Source organism: Phoca vitulina, unplaced genomic scaffold, assembly GCF_004348235.1.
Source record: "Phoca vitulina isolate PV1807 unplaced genomic scaffold, GSC_HSeal_1.0 scaffold7, whole genome shotgun sequence".
Classification (NCBI taxonomy): Eukaryota; Metazoa; Chordata; class Mammalia; order Carnivora; family Phocidae; genus Phoca; species Phoca vitulina.
The window spans coordinates 20,513,751-20,532,846 of NW_022589710.1; the positions used below are offsets into that span (position 1 = coordinate 20,513,751).

Genomic DNA, 19,096 nt, shown 5'->3' on the forward strand with positions numbered 1-19,096 from the left:
GCTCTTTTGAACTTGTACCCTGAACCTGATTATAGCAATACTGAATTAGTTGCTGTTTAATCAATGTAGTAAAATGAAGAAAACTGTTAACATCTGCTTTCATTCAAGCCCTTCTCTCTTCCGCTAAGTTACGGTTTAGAGGACAGGTCTTTTAAATGCATTTTAGAGGCATTCATCCTGCCTCACTCTCACTGTAACCTTTGAGAAGAGTGCTAAAGGTCAAAGTCAAGGTTACTATTTTTTTTTTAAATATGGAATGCCTCACGAATTTGCCTGTCATCCTTGCTCAGGGGCCATGCTAATCTTCTCTGTATCTTTCCAATTTTAGTATATGTGCTGCCGAAGTAAGCACAAGGATGCTATTGATTAAGAGCATTAGGGGTTAAGTTTTCTTGTATAATGCTGGAAGAGATTAAAATCTATTTAAGGCTTCCAGTCTCTGGTTTGCATATAAGGAGCTTGGAAGTTGCCACTCTGTCTTAACAAGTACAAAGCAGAATAGACTAAAAAATCAACAATTCTGGGATCTGTAGGTCGGGGCGGGGGGAGACACAGGACAAACTACTGTCCCCAAGATTGCAGAGTCAGGCAAAAACAGGGCATAAAGTTCCATAGAATAGAAACCAGGGAACCAGTGCCAGGGTAGGAAAACCTGAACTATAACTGACAAATTGCTAGAGGTTCAGGGTGGACAATTCTGAGTGTTAAGCCCCAGTCATAGGCAGGGGGCCCACAGTATGTGAGATTTACCTCCAGAAACATTACCAGATTTCTATAGTAAATATGGGAGAATAAATCCGTCAGGCTTCCTGCAGGGGGAGGGGCAAAGGAAACATTTTGAAATACTCAGAGCATTCTGCTCTTCTTAAGAAGGTGTGCCCTCAGGAGAAACTAGTTTAATGGGAGTCTAACTTGCTGGGGTATTATCAGAGCCTAGCTGACCTGGGGGAAGGGAAATACCTAACTCCAGCATCCTCTAGCTATCCTCCACCACCTAAGTGGGGAGAGAAAGAAAAAAAAAAAAAAAAAAAAAACGGAAGAAACATTTGTGAAATTTACTGTGCAGAGGCATAGACTCACTAAAAGACTGAGACCTAATCAAAGGACTAAAAAATGCTGTCCCTCACCACCATATTATGAAGGCCTTTTTACAGCAGTCTCTTTTACCCAATACCTCATATCTGGCTATCAAGAAAAAAATAGAAGGCTCATTAAAAGGCAAAACAAACAAACACAATTTAAAGAAATGGAACAAGCATCAGACCCAGACACGGTAGGGATATTTGAATGAAAATATATTTTATCCATTCGGTGGTCCTTTGGTTGTCCTATGATGTATATTTTTGGAATATTATTTCCTAATTGTTTTGATAAGACCATCTTATGGCTGATTCTTACTTGCTCTGGGTTTAAAAGTTTTAGTCAAATGCTTTATGCTTTTAGGAGAAACTGGTTTTCTCCTTGATGTGTTACCACCATGAGTAAGATGAAATACTGATGACCAAAGAACAACTGTAACCTTAGGGACTTGGCTTCTTTGGCTGGCCTGTTGTAAACAAGATGATCTATGACTAACTAGATCTTATGACTTACTTAGTCCACTTGTCAAAGCTGGGGTCCCCCAAAGTCATTTGGGGACAAGTCCTTTTTAATCATAAATATTGGTTCATTTGGATGTTTCACATATGTAATTTATTTGTAATCAAAGCACAATTTATTTCTATGTTCTATGGCCATGAAAACTTACTCAGAGAGGCAGTGTTCTTACCCTTACCCTTGATGCAATTTTCACAGGTCCAAGACATTTCTTGTTCCTCTCTGATAACAATCTTACAGTTTTAGTCCTTCTAAGTTACAAATACAGTGTTAATTCATTATGTAATATATCACTATAAATAATAATATTTTAACCTTGCTTTTTCTCTTTTTGGCATGGCTCACCATCTTAGAGCTGGCAGTCCCAGCACAGATACGTTTATTCTGCTGCCACAACCACTTTAAAATTCTGAAGCATTCACTGTATCTTCCACCTTAGGGAATTGACATTCTAGGATCTGGGAGTACTGCAATGGAAATGCCCATTCTAAGGTTTTAGATGGAAGATTTCACACCTTCCATACTTACCCCATTTCTTTTGGGGAAGGGTGGGGATTTCCATCAATGAGTCTCTTAAAAAAACCCACTCTCTCTGTACCTTGACCCTCTTTATTATCTCTGATTTGCTTGAGGAATCCAAGAATTGTTAATATTGACATTTTCTTTGTAAATTCTGCATATGGTCATCTGTCTTGTACTCATTTTTATTGATGTGTATCATATTTTTTGTCTTAATTGAAGCAGAAAGACGTGTGTTTTAACATCCTGTTTGTTACATGTGTATTTTCCTGCAGTGTCTCTCTCTCTTTTTTTTTTTTTTTAGCTTTAGAGAGTGATAGAGCACCAAGGGGGGGGAAGGGGCAGAGGGAGAAGGAGAGAGAATCTTAAGCAGGCTTTACATCCAGCATGGAGTCTGACTCGGGATGCCATCTCACAACCCTGAGATCATGACCTGAGATAATATCAAAGAACTGATGCTTAACCAACTGAGCCACCCAGATACCCCTGGAGTGTCTCCTTTTAATATCTTCTTCAAGAGCCAGGGATGCTAGTAGGCAAGTGAAACAGAATTCAGATACTATTTGGAATAATCCCATTTCATTATGATCAACTCTCTTCTGATTAATTTGGCCTAGCTTGCCAAATTCAGTTTCTCTTAAATTTCAGATTATTTACTAGAGTAAGGAAAAAGCTATTTGAAATAACTACTATAAAAAGACAAAAGTCAGTGGGAAATGTTGAGCCCTCATATAGGAATAGTTTTCTATGAATTGAGTCACAAGAGCTGCATTTATTTTATAAGTTCTCCGGTAGGTTGGACTATTTAGATAAACTTTAGGAACCAAATGGTAATGTGTACTGGGTCTGTTCTCATTCATGAGGCTGGAAAAATACTTCCCAACTCATCTTTAATTGGCCTTTTGTACCCTAGAATCATAGTTCACATTACATGGACACTGTGAATTAAAGTATTGCTGTGCTATCTGGACATTCACATTAGTGTATCAGACTTTACTAGCTTCATAGGATTTACCAAGATAGGACATGAACATTTGAGGTATTAATAACTGATAATATTTTATATGACTAGTTATTTTTAGTCTCTGTAATATGGTGAAATAAAGTTTTGTTCCTTTCCTGCAAGGTGTGCAAGTTTTTGAGCTATAGATTGTAACATTCTTTTATCCCTTAAAGGTGAATTACTATTAAAATTTAAACTATAGTTTTATACATTGCTGCCTATGTTTACCATATTTGCATGCTGGAAAATTACAATTATAAAAAGGTTTTTCTATTAAAGATTTTCCAGTTTATTTAGATTCAGTGATTTCTTTTTCAGGAAAACACAATCTTAATAGTTTGTATACAATGGAAGTAGAATCTGAGGCTTTTAGGGAATCATTTAAAGGAATGTTACGCATACACTAAGAGACTCCTAGAAGATGGCTGAACCGCTGGAAATCTCCTGGGTCCGGAAATGATGATGTGAAGCAGATCAGCATCACACCTCTTCCCCAACATGCTGTAAACGAACACGTGCCATGTATATGTCTATTAACTATGATACAAGAAGGAGAAATAGACTATTAATATATTAAGCTACCAGTATTTTGGGGTTGTTTATTTTAATTTTATTTAACTTAGTGAATCTCTGCTTGTTTAAAATTGGTTGCCTCTATGTTTAGAATTATTAGAAGGAATTTTCTTGGAATTGAGAACATTATAATCTAATTATAATATAACCAATATCACTTATCAGATGTATTTTAAATTAAAAGGCCAGAGTTTTAAAATAAATAGGAATATATGGACAGTGTTGCATTATCCATCGTAATATAGCTCAACTATTTGAATATATTTGAGATAGTACAACTATGCGTAGCCAAAGCAATTCTATTCTAGTGAACTGAAGGGCCTGAAAAAACTTGCTAATGACAGAGTACAGAATTTTCACAGAGGGGAAAGATTGCAGTTGTAAAGAAAAATAGAAAGTGACATATTTAGAGAGAGAGATGAGTCATGAATTAACACAATGATGTCAGGAACTAAAACTTACTGGCATATTAAAGAGATACTCTATAAAATAGTGAATCTAATGCCCTAAATGTATCAAAAACATTTGAATATTTGTTAAAAATATAGACCCTTGGGTCTCAAACCAGACTTACTATATCAAAATTTCTATTTTTAATATGCTTACATGAGAATGACTTTATCTTTGTGATGCTTAAATGAAATAATTGTGGGAAGATCTTGTAATAGTGCATCCAATAAATATTAATCACTGGTATTATTGAAATTCCTGTGCACACTAAAGCTTGCAAAACGTTCTTATAGAAATGGATCACATGGTGTGATTACCATTTTTATAAAAATTGGTATTATATCAAAGAACAGTTGATTAGCCTAATAGAGGATTAAAATACACAGAAAATGGTCTTATTTATCCTTGGAAAGGTGGCAATGAACAAAATAATAACAAAGTTCACCTCTGCTTTTTCATTTCTACACATAGCTTAAGTTGACAGTGGACCAAGTGGTCTGATATTAATCAGTATAAGGAATACAAGAAGAACAACATGTTTTGTTAATAAGTTAAATTTTGGTTTTAGTTAAAACTTGAGTGGTTAATGAGCTATCTCCCTGGAGATAATTGAAGGTATTAGTCTGGAGCTCATGGCTAGATAGGCAGGCAGATTTGAGTATCAAACACAAAGAAATGATTGTAGACATATAGCCAGAGAGAATTTATAAAATTATGAAGCTGAGAAAGGGTCTAAGATTAAACATTGGGGGACACCTACTTTAGGGTGAAGAGAAAGATAACAGAATTAGATAAAATGAGAAGAGCCTAGTTTGAGACTAAAGATGGGAAAAATTAGAATGGAGTATCCTGGAATCCAAGAAAGTAAGTTTCAAAAGAGAGATTAGCCAGTGGTAAGAAATTTTACAGATATTGAGCATGAAAGTTCTGATCTTTTCACTCAAGCTGAAAAGTTCTTTCCTTGGACTTGTATAGTCCCTTTCCTGTGCATAAGATCATGACTTAATTTATTTGGCATTTCCTGTGCCTAAACAATATCTTGTATTATTTAATTCCTTCAAGACTCACTGAGGCTCTGTTGAGGGCCAGAACCTGTAAATCTTTGGGAAGCTGGGATGATGTATAGTATTTGTTTTCACAAGGTGTCTCCAAGTCTCTATATCTTGGCAGAACTAACATTTAAACTCTTCTCTTGCAGATCTTCCATGCTTGGTTTTAAGATTTGTTATGGCATGCCAAAAGTAGGCTCTACTCTGTGATATGGTTGTTACTCTTGAGGCACAAGCTTTCTGATGTCTCATCTGTATGTTCAAGGTGTTAATGAACTATTTACCTGGTCTCTCATTATGGCTGGCTTGAACTCCAGTGTCCTCTTGCACTGCTTGATATCTCAAATCTCTCATCACTTTTAACCCATAGCAGATACTCTCTGACTTTAGTCTTTCCCTATGTATGTGCAGCCAAGGAACCCCTATGTGGGAGCCCCGCATAGAATTCTGTGTCCCATTCTGTGAACAGGTCCCTTCTCTTAGGTGCTCTGCCCCACGAATTCCAGCGGGTCCCCAGCTGCCATGAACTCTGATCTTTGCTTTTTTAGCTCAATGGAATTGCTGTACTCTGTTTGGCATCCAGCTCATTGTGTTGTGATTAGGAAATTGTCCCTGGACAGAGAGATAGGGCAATTGTAGGGCTTACTTCATGAGTATCTCATCTTTCAGGAATCATAGGATTTCACTGATTATTGTCCAATGCCTGAAAAGAGTTGTATGTATTTTTCTAATTTTATGGTAGTTTATAGGGGGAGGGCTAGTTTGGTAATATATATTCCATCATAACCAGAAGCAAAAAATCCCTAAGTTCATTCAGTCTTGAAATATCAAAATCTTCTTTGATTCCTTTCTCATCTTTAGGCTCTCACCCAAAAATAAATCCTTTCATTCATCTTTCTGAATGCCATTTATGTCAATTCACTCATTTCTGTGATCATTGCCACCGTCCCGAGACCATCATTTCCCAAAACCTTTATTGACTGCAATACCTTTCTAAGCAATTTCTCACAGCTGATACATGATACTTTAATCATATTATCTGTTAACATAGGTTCTTTACTCAATCTGTACTATTTTAATCAGAAAACTCAGTTCTTCCTTAATTTATCTTTAAATTATTTTATAGCCTTATCTCTTATTGCACCCCCTATTTATATTAGTTGCTAGAACAGCTATGTGATCCCTAGACCTGGCTTATATTATTTTGCATAGAATGCTTTGATTCTTCAAAACTAGTTTTTCAACAAATATTTAAGTGCCTAATATGGGCCAGACATCATTTTAGATTATAGCATTACAGTACTGAACAAGATAAAACAGGGTCCATCACATTACAGAACTTATATTGTAGTGGAAGAGATAGAAATTGAAGAAATATTCACATAAATATTAATTATGCTTGTGTTAGGAGCTATAGCACAGAAACACACTGCATCTTAAGTGCATTTACCATGCAGCCCTCCCTTAGACCTTAGAGTACATTCCTCTGGGGAATTAGATTTGAGTAAGTAGTGGTAGAAGTTAGCTGGATAAAATACTGGTGAAGGACAGCTCATAAAGATTTAGTATTAGTAAAATAATTCCTTGTAGAAATGTATTATCCAATAATGGTTTTTCTTGTAGAGGAATATACACAATTTTTGTTTTGTTTAACTAGACCAATGTTGCATTTATTGGGTGTTGGGCTGCCCATATTAACAGGCTTGCTTAGAAGGTTGTGGTGGCCAGAATTGTGGTACACCAGACTGTTGTTTGGCTATGGTCTTGCTGTGTTTTAACATAATACAGTTTGTACATTATTTTCTCTTTTGTATTACTCCATACCCAAAGCCAAGAATTTTTTAACCCTTTTTAGGCTTAGAAATTGTTCCCATTCTCTAATTCCTTGTTATTCAAAGTGTATCTCATGGACTAGTAACATTGGAACAACCTGGGAGTTTATTAGAAACACAAAATCTGAAGACTATCCCCAGACTTACTGAATAAGAATCTGCAATTTAGTAAGATCGCTAGTTGATTCATATGTATATTAAAATTTAGGAATTGCTGCTCTAAATCCGGCCACCAGCCTTGCCTCTTCATTCTCCATTATCAACTTGTGCCTTTTTCATGTTACACATCTGGTCATGCTGGGAATTTTAGCTTATCAAGAGTCAGGGATTAAAGTGCTGTAAACTAATGAATTGATTATACCTGGGATCTGTGGGGAACAGTCATAACTAAAAAAAATTCTCTAAATTGTATTAATTTGGTGAGTGTTGCTGCAGCATCAACTATTGCTTCAATCCATTGCTTCTCTCATGGTACTGTTTGCTTTCTTAGTTTCTAGCTGTTGCCTCAGTTGAGGGCCACATTGTCCCTGAGTATTCTAGGCTGCTGCCTAAAGGATGTCCTTAGCACAGTATCATTAACCCCAACACTGATGCACCTACCTGAAAATCTGCCTGTTTTACATCTTCAGTGCTGTTTCTAGGCAATCAGCCACTGAGTTGGGCCATGGTTTAGGCTGTAGTTAGCCAAATTTCTCTTTTTCTAATATTTTTCTCTTCCCCATTCTTCATCAGTAGCTGATGTGCCCAGATTCTAGGAAAGACAAAGAGGACCCATAGACTTAGGCAATTTAATAATTCTCTTGGCTCTGTCCAAAGAGTATATCTTGGTCAGGAAGAAAGAATTTAATACTTTTTTCCTCTCTCCCAGTCCCACAGTTGGGCAACCTGCCTGCATCTCTGGTTCTTTTTACCTCTTTCCAAACTTCTTTCTCTTTTTCTCTTTCTTTAATCCTTTTACTTCTAGCCAGTCATCTCCTCCCTTAGTTAATTCAACATAAGCCTGACACTTCTTTTATGTTTTAAGTTTTAGTGGCTCAAAGATTCCACAACTAAAATTTTGATTACATAGAATCATTACCCTTCCAATTAAAATGCAAGGTATTATGAGAAAATAATTTATCAAAGTAGAAATCAGTGTTCATATAAATTATAATTTATACTCTGTTTGAATTTTATTATTCAGGGTTTTCTAGAAAGATGTTAATTAACATGAAATTTGATGTGCATATTGAACAAATTTACTTATTAAAATGGAGTTCATAAGTATTGAGCTGAATTTTACTGGAGGGAAATAGGCTCTGTAGTAATTTGAATTCTATTTCTAAGATAAATAGTTTTACAGTTTTCTAAAACGAGGTGAATATGCAAAGTGGTAGAATTAAACCAACTGAAAGAATGAATGGATATAATTTTTTTCTACTCTGAAGCTGCGTTCTCTAAATAGGGTGCTTTTTGATACTTCTTTGTCTTAAAATTCTGTTTTCATAAGTCAGAGTGAATTGGGTATACTTAGTGTGATTTTGCTGAAGTCATTAGTCATAGCCCTAGACTTACTATTTATAATTATGTGTGTTTGGCAAAATTGGACAAAAATATGTTTAACTGTTTCATTCTGGATTTATCTTGAGGACTCACCATGATTATAAGAAATTTCATTAAAAGTAACTTAATTCTTCTGAGATTTGTTAAAGTAATTTTTAAAAACTTTAAAACATGCTATACTCTATTTTTCTTTGTATGAACATTTATACAGAACATTTATACCTGTTCTTGTTATTATTTTGTGTGTGTGTGTTCTTGCTATTCTAAACCATTCTAATTTTAAATGTGCAAGATAGTGATGTCATTAGATACAGCAAATGCTTGTTTGAAAAGAAAAAAAAATGAAGGAAAGAAAAGTTTTCTTTTTATTTATTTTTTATTCTTTTTATTTAAATTCAGTTAATTAACACACAGTGTATTATTAGTTTCAGAGGTAGAGTTCAGTGATTCATCAGTCTTATACCCAGTGATCATTACATCACATGCCCTCCTTAATGTCCACCACCCAGTTATCCAGCCCCCAGCTCCCTCCCCCTCCAGCAACCCTCAGTTTATTTCCTATGATTAAGAGTCTCTTACAGTTTGTCTCCCTCTTTGATTTTTGTCTTTTTTTCCTTTCTTTTGTTTCTTAAATTCCACATATGAGTGAGATCATATGATAATTGTCTTTCTCTGATTGATTTATTTTGCTTAGCATAATACCCTCTAGTTCCATCCATGTCATTGTAAATGGCAAGATTTCATTTTTTTTGATGGCTGAGTAGTATTCCATTGTGTACATATATGCCACATTTTCTTTATCCATTCATCTGTCGATGGACATTTCCACTCTTTCCATAGTTTGACTATTGTGGACATTGCTGCTATAAACACTGGGGTGCAGGTGCCCCTTCAGATCACTACATTTGTATCTTTGGGGTAAAAACCTAGTAGTGCAATTGCTGGGTTGTAGGGTAGCTCTATTTTCAACTTTTTCAAGAACCTCCATACTGTTTTCCAGAGTGGCTGCCCCAGCTTGCATTTCCACCAACAGTGTAAGAGGGTTCGCCTTTCTCCGCATCCTTGCCAACATCTGTTGTTTCTTGAGTTGTTAATTTTAGCTATTCTGACTGGTATGAGGTGGTATCTCATTGTGGTTTTGATTTGAATTTCCCTGATGCCAAGTGATGTTGAACATTTTTTCATGTGTCTGTTGGCCATTTGTAAGTCTTCTTTGGAGAAATGTCTGTTCGTGTCTTCTGTCCATTTCTTGATTGGATTATTTGTTCTTTGGGTGTTGAGTTTGATAAGTTCTTTATAGATTTTGGATACTAGCCCTTTATCTGATATATCATTTGCAAATATCTTCTCCCATTCTGTCGGTTGTCTTTTGGTTTTGTCAACGGTTTCCTTTGCTGTGCAAAAGCTTTTTATCTTGATGAAGCCCCAATAGTTCATTTTTGCCTTTATTTCCCTTGCCCTTGGAGACGTGTCTAGCAAGAAGTTGCTGTGGCCCAGGTCAAAGAGGTTGCTGCCTGTGTTCTCCTCAAGGATTTTGATGGATTCCTGTCTCACATTTAGGTCTTTCATCCATTTTGAGTCTATTTTTGTGTATGGTGTAAGGAAATGGTCCAGTTTCATTCTTCTGCATGTGACTGTCCAATTTTCCCAATACCATTTGTTGAAGAGATTGAAAAGTTCTTTTTAAAAAATTTTTTCTCTTGGGGTCGAGTTTTTTGATGAGGTGCTACACTAAGCCTGTCTGAAACCTCAAGTCTGATAACAAAATTCCTCCCAGGGATGGAAGACTATTAGGAATTGCAAACTCAAATGCATCCAGGATTGGCATCCTCTAGAGCAGATGGGGACTCTGACCTGGAGAATGCATGTAACACATGTGACATGCCTAATTATGAGAATCAGTACATGCCTTAAGTTATGACTTTCCACAAAGTATTTATAGTTCATACAGTCCAAATGCAATCTACCAGAGATCATTTTTACTACAAGTGAAATTGCCTAATAACAAAATTGATATTCTATGTTTATCAGTTTTTCAGAAAAACTAGAGCTAGAAAATTAACCGGAGTTCAAATTTTCATGCAGAAGAGTGATGAAAGTAACCATACTTAATTGAAAGTAACCATAATGACAATAAAACAGTGATTCAGTAGTTGTAGAAACTTTCCTTAGTAAGAATTGAAAACCTTACCCTTTCCTAATCTGACAGTGAGAAACCACAGAGGAGATCTGAAAGTGCCTGTTGACTATCATCAAAAGTTAGTATGTGGCCCAATAAGCAGATAGTACAAGTCAGGACTAAAGGGATAGATAGGTTGAAAGAGGGTAGGATCTAGGACCCTAAACAAAAACTCCACTTCTGTCCACACTGACTAGATGTGTTTATTAATCCTTAGTGAGGAGAGATTTGCTTTGTGGTGAAACAAGGCTGCTTCTGAGTTGCACTTAGTAAAATTAATTGTCTCTGTGCCTAAGTTAATTGTTAGGTGTATAACATTGTTAATAAGTATGTTTATAAGTTGAGGCCACATCTTCTTAAGAGTATGAGACCTTGGAGTCAGACTGCCTGACCCTGTTTGACCTTGGCTACGTGACCTTCAGGCAGTTACTTAATCTCTCATGCCTCAGTTTTCTACCTGTTATGTGAAGATTATAAATATATCCTAGTCATCAGGTTGTGTGAAAATTAAGTAAGCTAATATAAGTAAAGCTCTTAACAAAGTGCCCTGAGTATAGTAAAATCATTAAACAAATGAAAGTAATTCTTAGTAGATAGTTAGACAAATGTAGCTTGTCCATAATATTGTTCAGATTATTTTGTTTATTCTCATTAATAATGCCCAGAATTAATGACCCCTCTGAAATAATAAGAAATATATTTGATCTCTGCTCCCAGTTCCTGGTGTAGAGCTCCTAAAACCTTATAAATAGAAGTACTAGGAAGATCTTCCGTTTTAATATTTGATCTTTGAACCCAGTTCCTGACATAGAGCTCCTAGGACCTTCGTAACTTCTTAAGCAATGAAGAAAGTATCTGTCACAGAATTCCTAATTCCTTCGGAATTTCCTGGGTGATAGGAGTGTATTTTGTCCTAATGAGGCAACTCTTGGTGGGCTCCTGGATAGGGGCTGATGACCAGAAAGATCAAGCCATGATTAAGCTCCATTTGGGAAGTTCAAACCAGGTAGAAGTAAATGAAGTGAGTCCAAATGACCACAGTGATTTTCTAGGCCAGTGATACACAAACATGGCTGTATATGTGAGTCACTTAGAAAATGTTTACAAATACATAACCCCACGCCCCACTCCACACTTACCCCAACTGTATGTCTGAGAATGGTTCTGTTAGAGACTGCCAGGTATGCATCCACAGATGTAGTCATTGACAGCTGGTAGTCAAGGCCACCAGTTAGCACCTGCTTTATCACAGGTTCTTTAACTGGAACTGCACAAAATTAGATTTTGACATATACTGTGTGTTACCATTGAGTATATACCATGATTTATTTCTTCCAAGTATTATTTTCATAATTCAGAGTAGGAATATCAAGGTTACAAATGTCCAGACTTCCCAAAATTGTAGATAACTGAGGCACTGACTGCAGGTTAAGTCTCCACAGTCACTTAGAATATTTTCCCATACATTAAAATAAGCAGGCAAAATGCTATCAATTTCTAATGTATGGTGGGGTGGAGTGGTGTGGTGTGTGTGTGTGCATTTGAATGCACACATGGATATTTATTGTATCAGATATGTCAATAGTGCCTAGTAACTCTTCCTCATGAAAGGACTGTCTGCTCAGAAAAGCAGTTCTACACTATGATTTGGGCAGTAGTGGTCACTGGATGGGCTGGGAGTAGGCACTTCACCTTAAGACACATCATACACTAGTCAGTGATTTGTGAGGTAGCTTGGTATGACAGGTTCTGGACATATGACATTGGTTAAGAACTTTCCAGATGTGAGGGGAAAAAATGGTTCATACATAGAATCCTTATAAAAATGTAGTTGACAAAATACTTCTGAGGACAAAAAAAAAAAAAAAAAATACTTCTGAGGACAAAAAAAAAAAAAATGTAGTTGACAATATTTCTTCTTATTTTAGAAATACCACCTAACCTATCTAGAATTTGTGTTCCTCCAAGTAGCATAGAAAATATTTAGTCAAATCAGTCTATTTTCCTCTGGAATTAGGACTGGGAAGTACAGAGAAAACTGGCTGGTTGGTGAGAAGCAAACAATGGAGCAGAGTGTAGAGAGAAACATTCAAGAGCTTAGTGGAATCAGTTAATGGTAAAGTCAAAGTTACCCCATAGCTCTCCTTAGTCTGTGCACTGACCAGTCAGTCCAAAGAAACCCAAGCCTGATAGCAACTTAACCAACAGTGGAAAAAAAATCAAAAACAAAACCCAGCTATCTATTGATATTGAGGGGAGAGACAACATTGCTTTGAGTGTCGCTAACCAAAGCTCCATGAAAGTCATCATGTAGGAGATACCAAGATGGCCAAGCATAAGAACAGAGTTGCCCTTTCATTAGCCCCCATTACTTAGCCAATCTTTCTTTTCCTTACAAGTCAAAAGGTCAAAAGATTTAATGAACGCATGTATTCTCTCCAATGTAAAGCAAGATTTAAAAAACATAAAGCTTTAGACTAAGATAATATATTTTCTGCTAAAGTTAAACCATTGCCAGTCTGCATCCTATTTACCGTGGGGCACAGTCAGGGTAGGTGATAGATTTAAAGGGGCAGAGGAAATGTGTTAGGGTGATGGAACTGTTCTATGTCTTGATGGTAGTAATGGTTACAAAACTGTGTACAATTCCCCAAATCCATCAATTTATACACTTATAATGGGTGAATTTTATCTAATGTAAATTATACCTCAATAAAACTGTAAACAAATCCAAAAAAAAAGTGGTTTGGGTGGTGGGAGTTTAGGAGGTAGAGGAGACTGCTTCAGTTGTAGAAAAGTAAAAGTTTAGGTCAGGTGCTTCTGTCTCTTTGGAGAGGCTAATTATACCTTAACTCTTGAAGTAGAGGGACCTTCAAATTATGGGTTAAAAAGATTGGACACAACCTAATAGCCTAAATGCCTTATAGAATTAATAATACCACAGGAAATTTGTGAAAGATTTAAATTCTTTATGGGGTACATTGAGGAATTAACTCAGAGTGATTAAGCAATCAGCTTGAGGTTACAGAAAGAGACAATAAATTAAGAAAACAAAAAATTTTGTTGCAAGTTGAGTAATTTGGGGAAAATGTAATTTTTTTTTCCAGTTCCCTGGTAGGTTAGATAGAATGAAAGCTGTTTACCTTTCATTAATTGGAGATAAGTAGAGTTTCCAAACTTTAATATTTCAAAACCACATTATTACATTTATTATTGAATATCCATTTCACAGGTTAACTTACAGTTTCTATTTCATGATTCCTTCCTTTCTCACCAGCACTCAAAATTAGTTGTATAGTTGCCACAAATTTTAGACCAGCTGATAGATAGTCTTAGGCATTTAAAAATAGCAAATGGTCAAATCTGACCTTTGGATTCTGACAGCTGAGGGGTAATTGCATTGAAATCATTACCCTTCCAGGGAGGAAAAGCTTGCTGAACGTTGACCCCCTGCTTAAATAAAATGGGGTTATCTATTCCATATCAGATGGATCTTTTGACACTTTGATGCCAAGTGTCATTACCTCTGTCTGGCCTGGGGATTGCTGAATGTTCTGTAAGTGTGCTTTAATAGCCTGAATCTGTCACAAAATATTTATAATTTTTTTTGCACTTTGAAGATTTTGAATTTTACTTATAACCATATTATTAATGAAATGGCCTATATAGAAGATGCCACAATGTATCATATTTACCTTGTGCAAGTAGTTATTCTAACACAAGTGTGTATTTTGGATCATTTTATGAAACTTAGGTAATATCCAGTGAAAAGTCAAATATTTGGTTAACCATGTAGTCATCATCTTTTATAAACTTTAAAAGGATGATTCACTTTAAAGAAGTATTTTTAAGTCAAACTAACATTCTAAATAAAATTCTAAAATAAAATTCTAAATAAAAATTTTAAACTAAATTTGAAACTAAAAATTAAAGCAGAACTGAGTCAGATTCTGAGAAATATATACAAACAATAAGTTAATTTATTGAATACTAACAATTATGCCAGGTACTGTGCTAAGTGCATATACATTAATGAGATAGCATTTTCTAATCCAAAGGTATTTTCCTCTGTTCTTATTATTTTTATGTATATTCTGAATATATATATATATATTCACACACATATGTATATGCTATGGACTGAATGTTTGTATCCTCTACAAATTTATATGTTAAAGCCCTAATTAACAATATAATGGTATTTGGAGAAGGAGTCTTTGGGAGGTAGTAAAGTTAGATTGGGTCATGAAGGTGGGGCCCTCATGACAGAATTTAATGCCCTTGTAAAAAGAGAGACCAATCTCTCTCACATCAAAATAGGCCACAGGAGGATTTAAGGAGAAGAGAGTCCTCTGAAAATGGGGAAGAGGACCACATCTGCCAGCACCTAATCTTTAATTTTCCAGCCTCAGAAACTGAGCAATAAATATATGTTGTTTAAGCCACCCAGTGTATGGTATTTTGTTTCAGCAGCCCAAACTGATTAAGATAGTATATGTATAGATTTGATAGCTACTTTTATTGAGTACTCACTGTGTGCTCCGGCACTAATCTAAGTGTTTTACATTTATTAACATATTTCCTCTTTACCAAAAATGCTGGAATATTGAATATTATTGTTGAATAATGCTATTAGCATTTAATGTTAATGAGAAAGAAATTGAAGCATATTTTCTCCAGTTCATCAAGCTAGTTAAACTCAGGCAGGCTTCTCTACAGCTTATGCTCTTACCACTAGATTCACCTCCCATATTTGGTAAAAACAAAAAACAAAAAAAAATTCCCAAATCCAATAGTTACATCATTGGAAGGAAAATGTAAAAATAATGGTCTAAATTATTTAAACTTTAAAAATCAACTTTCCTATACCAATTCCTTTTCAACTTTGACTACTTTTGTCCACATTTGTTAAGGAACCACTTTTATTTTTAGGTTATACACTCACTTCTAGAATAGTGTATTTTACTGTCTATCTAAATGTGCATTCCAATGAAGTAACACATTCTTTTTAATAGAAGAGCATTTTTCCTGCTCAATATTCTCTTAATGATACCTAAGAGCACTCTAAAAAGAACAGCAATTCCCTAACTCTTAGCATGTATCCAAGGAGTTCTATGTTATTTCCATATTCAGCAGAAACTAGTGATATCTGATCATTATTCTATTATAAGTAATTATTTTTTAGCTTGAATAAGTCTTAATACCTTGACTATAGCTAGTCAAAATATGACCAGTCCTTGTTGTCTATTGTGGAATGTAAGATGTGGCTGTTTCAATTGCATAATGTTTGACTAATGATAAAAGAATATTCAAACAAATATTCATGTTTGGTATTAACAGCAGATGTGTAAGTAAAATTATTAAGATATTTGATAATTGATTTTCCTTTGAGAGAATGCTTAGTTGTCTATCACTTATAACACTTACTTTGTGTCATAACTTATTTTGCCGAGAGCATTTCCTTTTTTGTAAGAAAAACCTGTTGGTTTACTAGAACTGGTGAAAGCATACAGTAAAAGAAGGAAACTTAGTGAATTGTTGAGTCTATTCTTTTAGATTTTTAGCTGTAAAGGTTAGTTGTTTAAATTTTTAGCAAATGGGTTTGTAATTACTGAGATTATTCTCCTGGTGTTAAGATGGAAATTTTGAAAAATTTGAAAAACTTGTAAAATACAAATACAACTTGCATACAGAACCTATCAAAGACTTAAACTAGAAATATTCATGAAAATGCAAATTGATCTTAAAACATTGCATCTTAACATCGCATAGTTTGAAGCATGTTATATGTATTTTAAGTCTGGTTATACTAAAGGATAAAAATTAAAGGGAAGCTGTATTGGAAAATATTTACTTTTAATTTTGCTAAGGAAAGGATAAAATAAAAGTAGCAAACTAAATGGAACTAGTACTAAAATTATTTCTACAATGTGGAACTAAAATTAAGAGCAATTAGTCATGAAACAAAATTTAATGATGTTCTTTGAGATTTGTTTTTTACACATTGTTTCAATCTGTTTCCAAGTAGCAAGTTTAAAATATTTTCAAATAATTTTTAATCAAATAATCTGATTAGTGTAAAGTGATTACAATAAGTTACCTAAATGGAAAATATACTGTAGTTTTAAGAAATTTTTCATAAAACAGTCAAGAGCAAAGGAATTGATTCATGCCACAACATTGTAATGAGAAACAGAACATCTTTTTTTTTTTTTTTAAAGATTTTATTTATTTATTTGAGACAGAATGAGAGCGAGTACATGAGAGGGGGGAGGGTCAGAGGGAGAAGCAGACTCCCTGCCGAGCAGGGACCCCGATGCGGGACTCGATCCAGGGACTCCAGGATCATGACCTGAGCCGAAGGCAGTCGCTTAACCAACTGAGCCACCCAGGCGCCCCCCTTTTTTTTTTTTAAGAAAGCAAGACAAGACCCTCTTGAAATAAGCAGAATATTTGCTTATATGAATATTAAGCTTACAGATGATGACTTCTCCTGTATCTGGAACCATGTCTTACTTATCTCTGTATTTAATACTTCAGATAGCTCCTGACAGTCAATAAATTTGTGTGGGATGATTGAAATAAAATTATATCACAGTGCCGTACTAACCCTTACTTTAAAAAGAGAATTATATAATAATGGGAAGTTACTACTGGAAATTTCTTACTTTGAAAAGTATGTTAACTTTTGCATCCCATTAAGAGTTTGACTCACCTGGCAACAAGAGACAAAAGTTAATCAGTTTAAGAAGCATCTAAAAAATACATCTTATTATCCCTGAGTACATGTTCTCCTTGCTCATGAATCTGTGGGCTTTTGAAGTGGCTTAGAATCTTTTTTTCTACTTATTTTCAGGCTTGTGTTAATCATTCACTTTCTATTTTTGTTAGGTAAGTAACCCTGACTTAAATACATTTATCAATTGGGTTGCAGTTACCACAGAATTCAATACATCTGTTTGTGAGGAACAGTTTAGTGGGAAAATGGTCTTAAAGAGAGTGAATCAGGTACCTGCATTTCTTGTAATTCATGGCATTTTTTCCCCTAAAATGTTTTAAAATGAAGTAAATCTGCTTTACAACAAGAGAGGTTGAATTAAAATTTTCTGGGATATATGAAGTAGAAGAGTTTGCTTCCAGAGTCTTCAAGAAGAAAGTAACAATTTCACTGTGCCTTATAGAGCAGTTATGGAGATGTTAGAGGCTAAAAGAAGGGATTTTATGCTTTTTTTTCAGGCTTTATCATTCGTGCACTTAATTGTCTTTCTATGTCTTAAGAATTTTAAGCAAAAAATGTACCTAAAATTCTAGCTTACAGAATGAAACAGTTAAGAGTTAAAACTGGAAAGTTTTCAGAATTGTCATCAGACCAAAGCTTGCTTAGTTGTCAAAATGCCACCAAAACATATAATTAAAGAAATGCTAATTTAAAAAAGAGAATAACTTTATTGTCAAAGATTTTTAAAAAACTTAATATTCATGAGAAAGGACTACTTTAATTCATTTCTGATGGGAATATAAATTGTTAAAATCTATCATCTATCTAGTATGGGAGCCTGACCATATGTATGAAAAACTTCGTAAATATGCACTCTACAAAATGGAAATTCCACTTTTAGCCATAAGTTTCAGTGAAATCAGAGTATGTTATTATACAACTATTAAAAATAAGATTTGAAGTGTATTTAAGGCATGGGAAAATTGCTTACAATATGACATTAAGGATAAATATAGCAAAAGTAAACTCTAATTATAATACTTTCAAGTTTTATTCAAAACATAGAAAATGGAAGGGAATACTATTTTTGAGTGTTAATACTACAAGAATTTTTTTTAACTACAAGAATTTTTTAAAAATATTTTTAATAAGCAAGATTTTTAAGCAAAACAATAAATGCTATTTTTAAATCTAAAAACTCTTTTATTTAAATATCATATTCCTTTGGGCAAATAATCTGAACATACTAATTTTTATATCCAATACCTATTAACAATGTTAATGGAGAGTTTCAAGTAAAATGATTTAAAACAACTTCATAAATGTTAAGTAGCCATATAATATTAAATTGAATTTTAAAGAATCTTCATCAGTCGTATTACATAAAAATGTATAGTCGACAGTGTTCTCTTTTTGTCTTTATAGATTTGCCTTTTCTAGACCTTTCATATAAAAGGAATCATATAAAATATAGTCTTTTGCATTGGCATCTAGATGGGCTTAATGTTCACCCATATTGTAACATATATCAGTATTTTGTACTTCTATATTTAACAGCATTTTATTTTGTTTATCCATTTGCCAGTTGATGGACATTTAGATTGTTTCCAGTTTGGGACTATTATGAATAATGCT

At 34.5% G+C, this 19,096-nt stretch overlaps 1 non-coding gene across 1 annotated transcript; it reads right to left on the bottom strand.

Annotated features, from left to right (window-relative positions):
- Positions 1 to 245: 245 nt before the first annotated feature.
- LOC116633468 lies at positions 246 to 352 on the bottom strand. The gene has a single exon (XR_004299731.1). It is a non-coding gene; the product is annotated as a U6 spliceosomal RNA (small nuclear RNA).
- Positions 353 to 19,096: the final 18,744 nt, after the last annotated feature.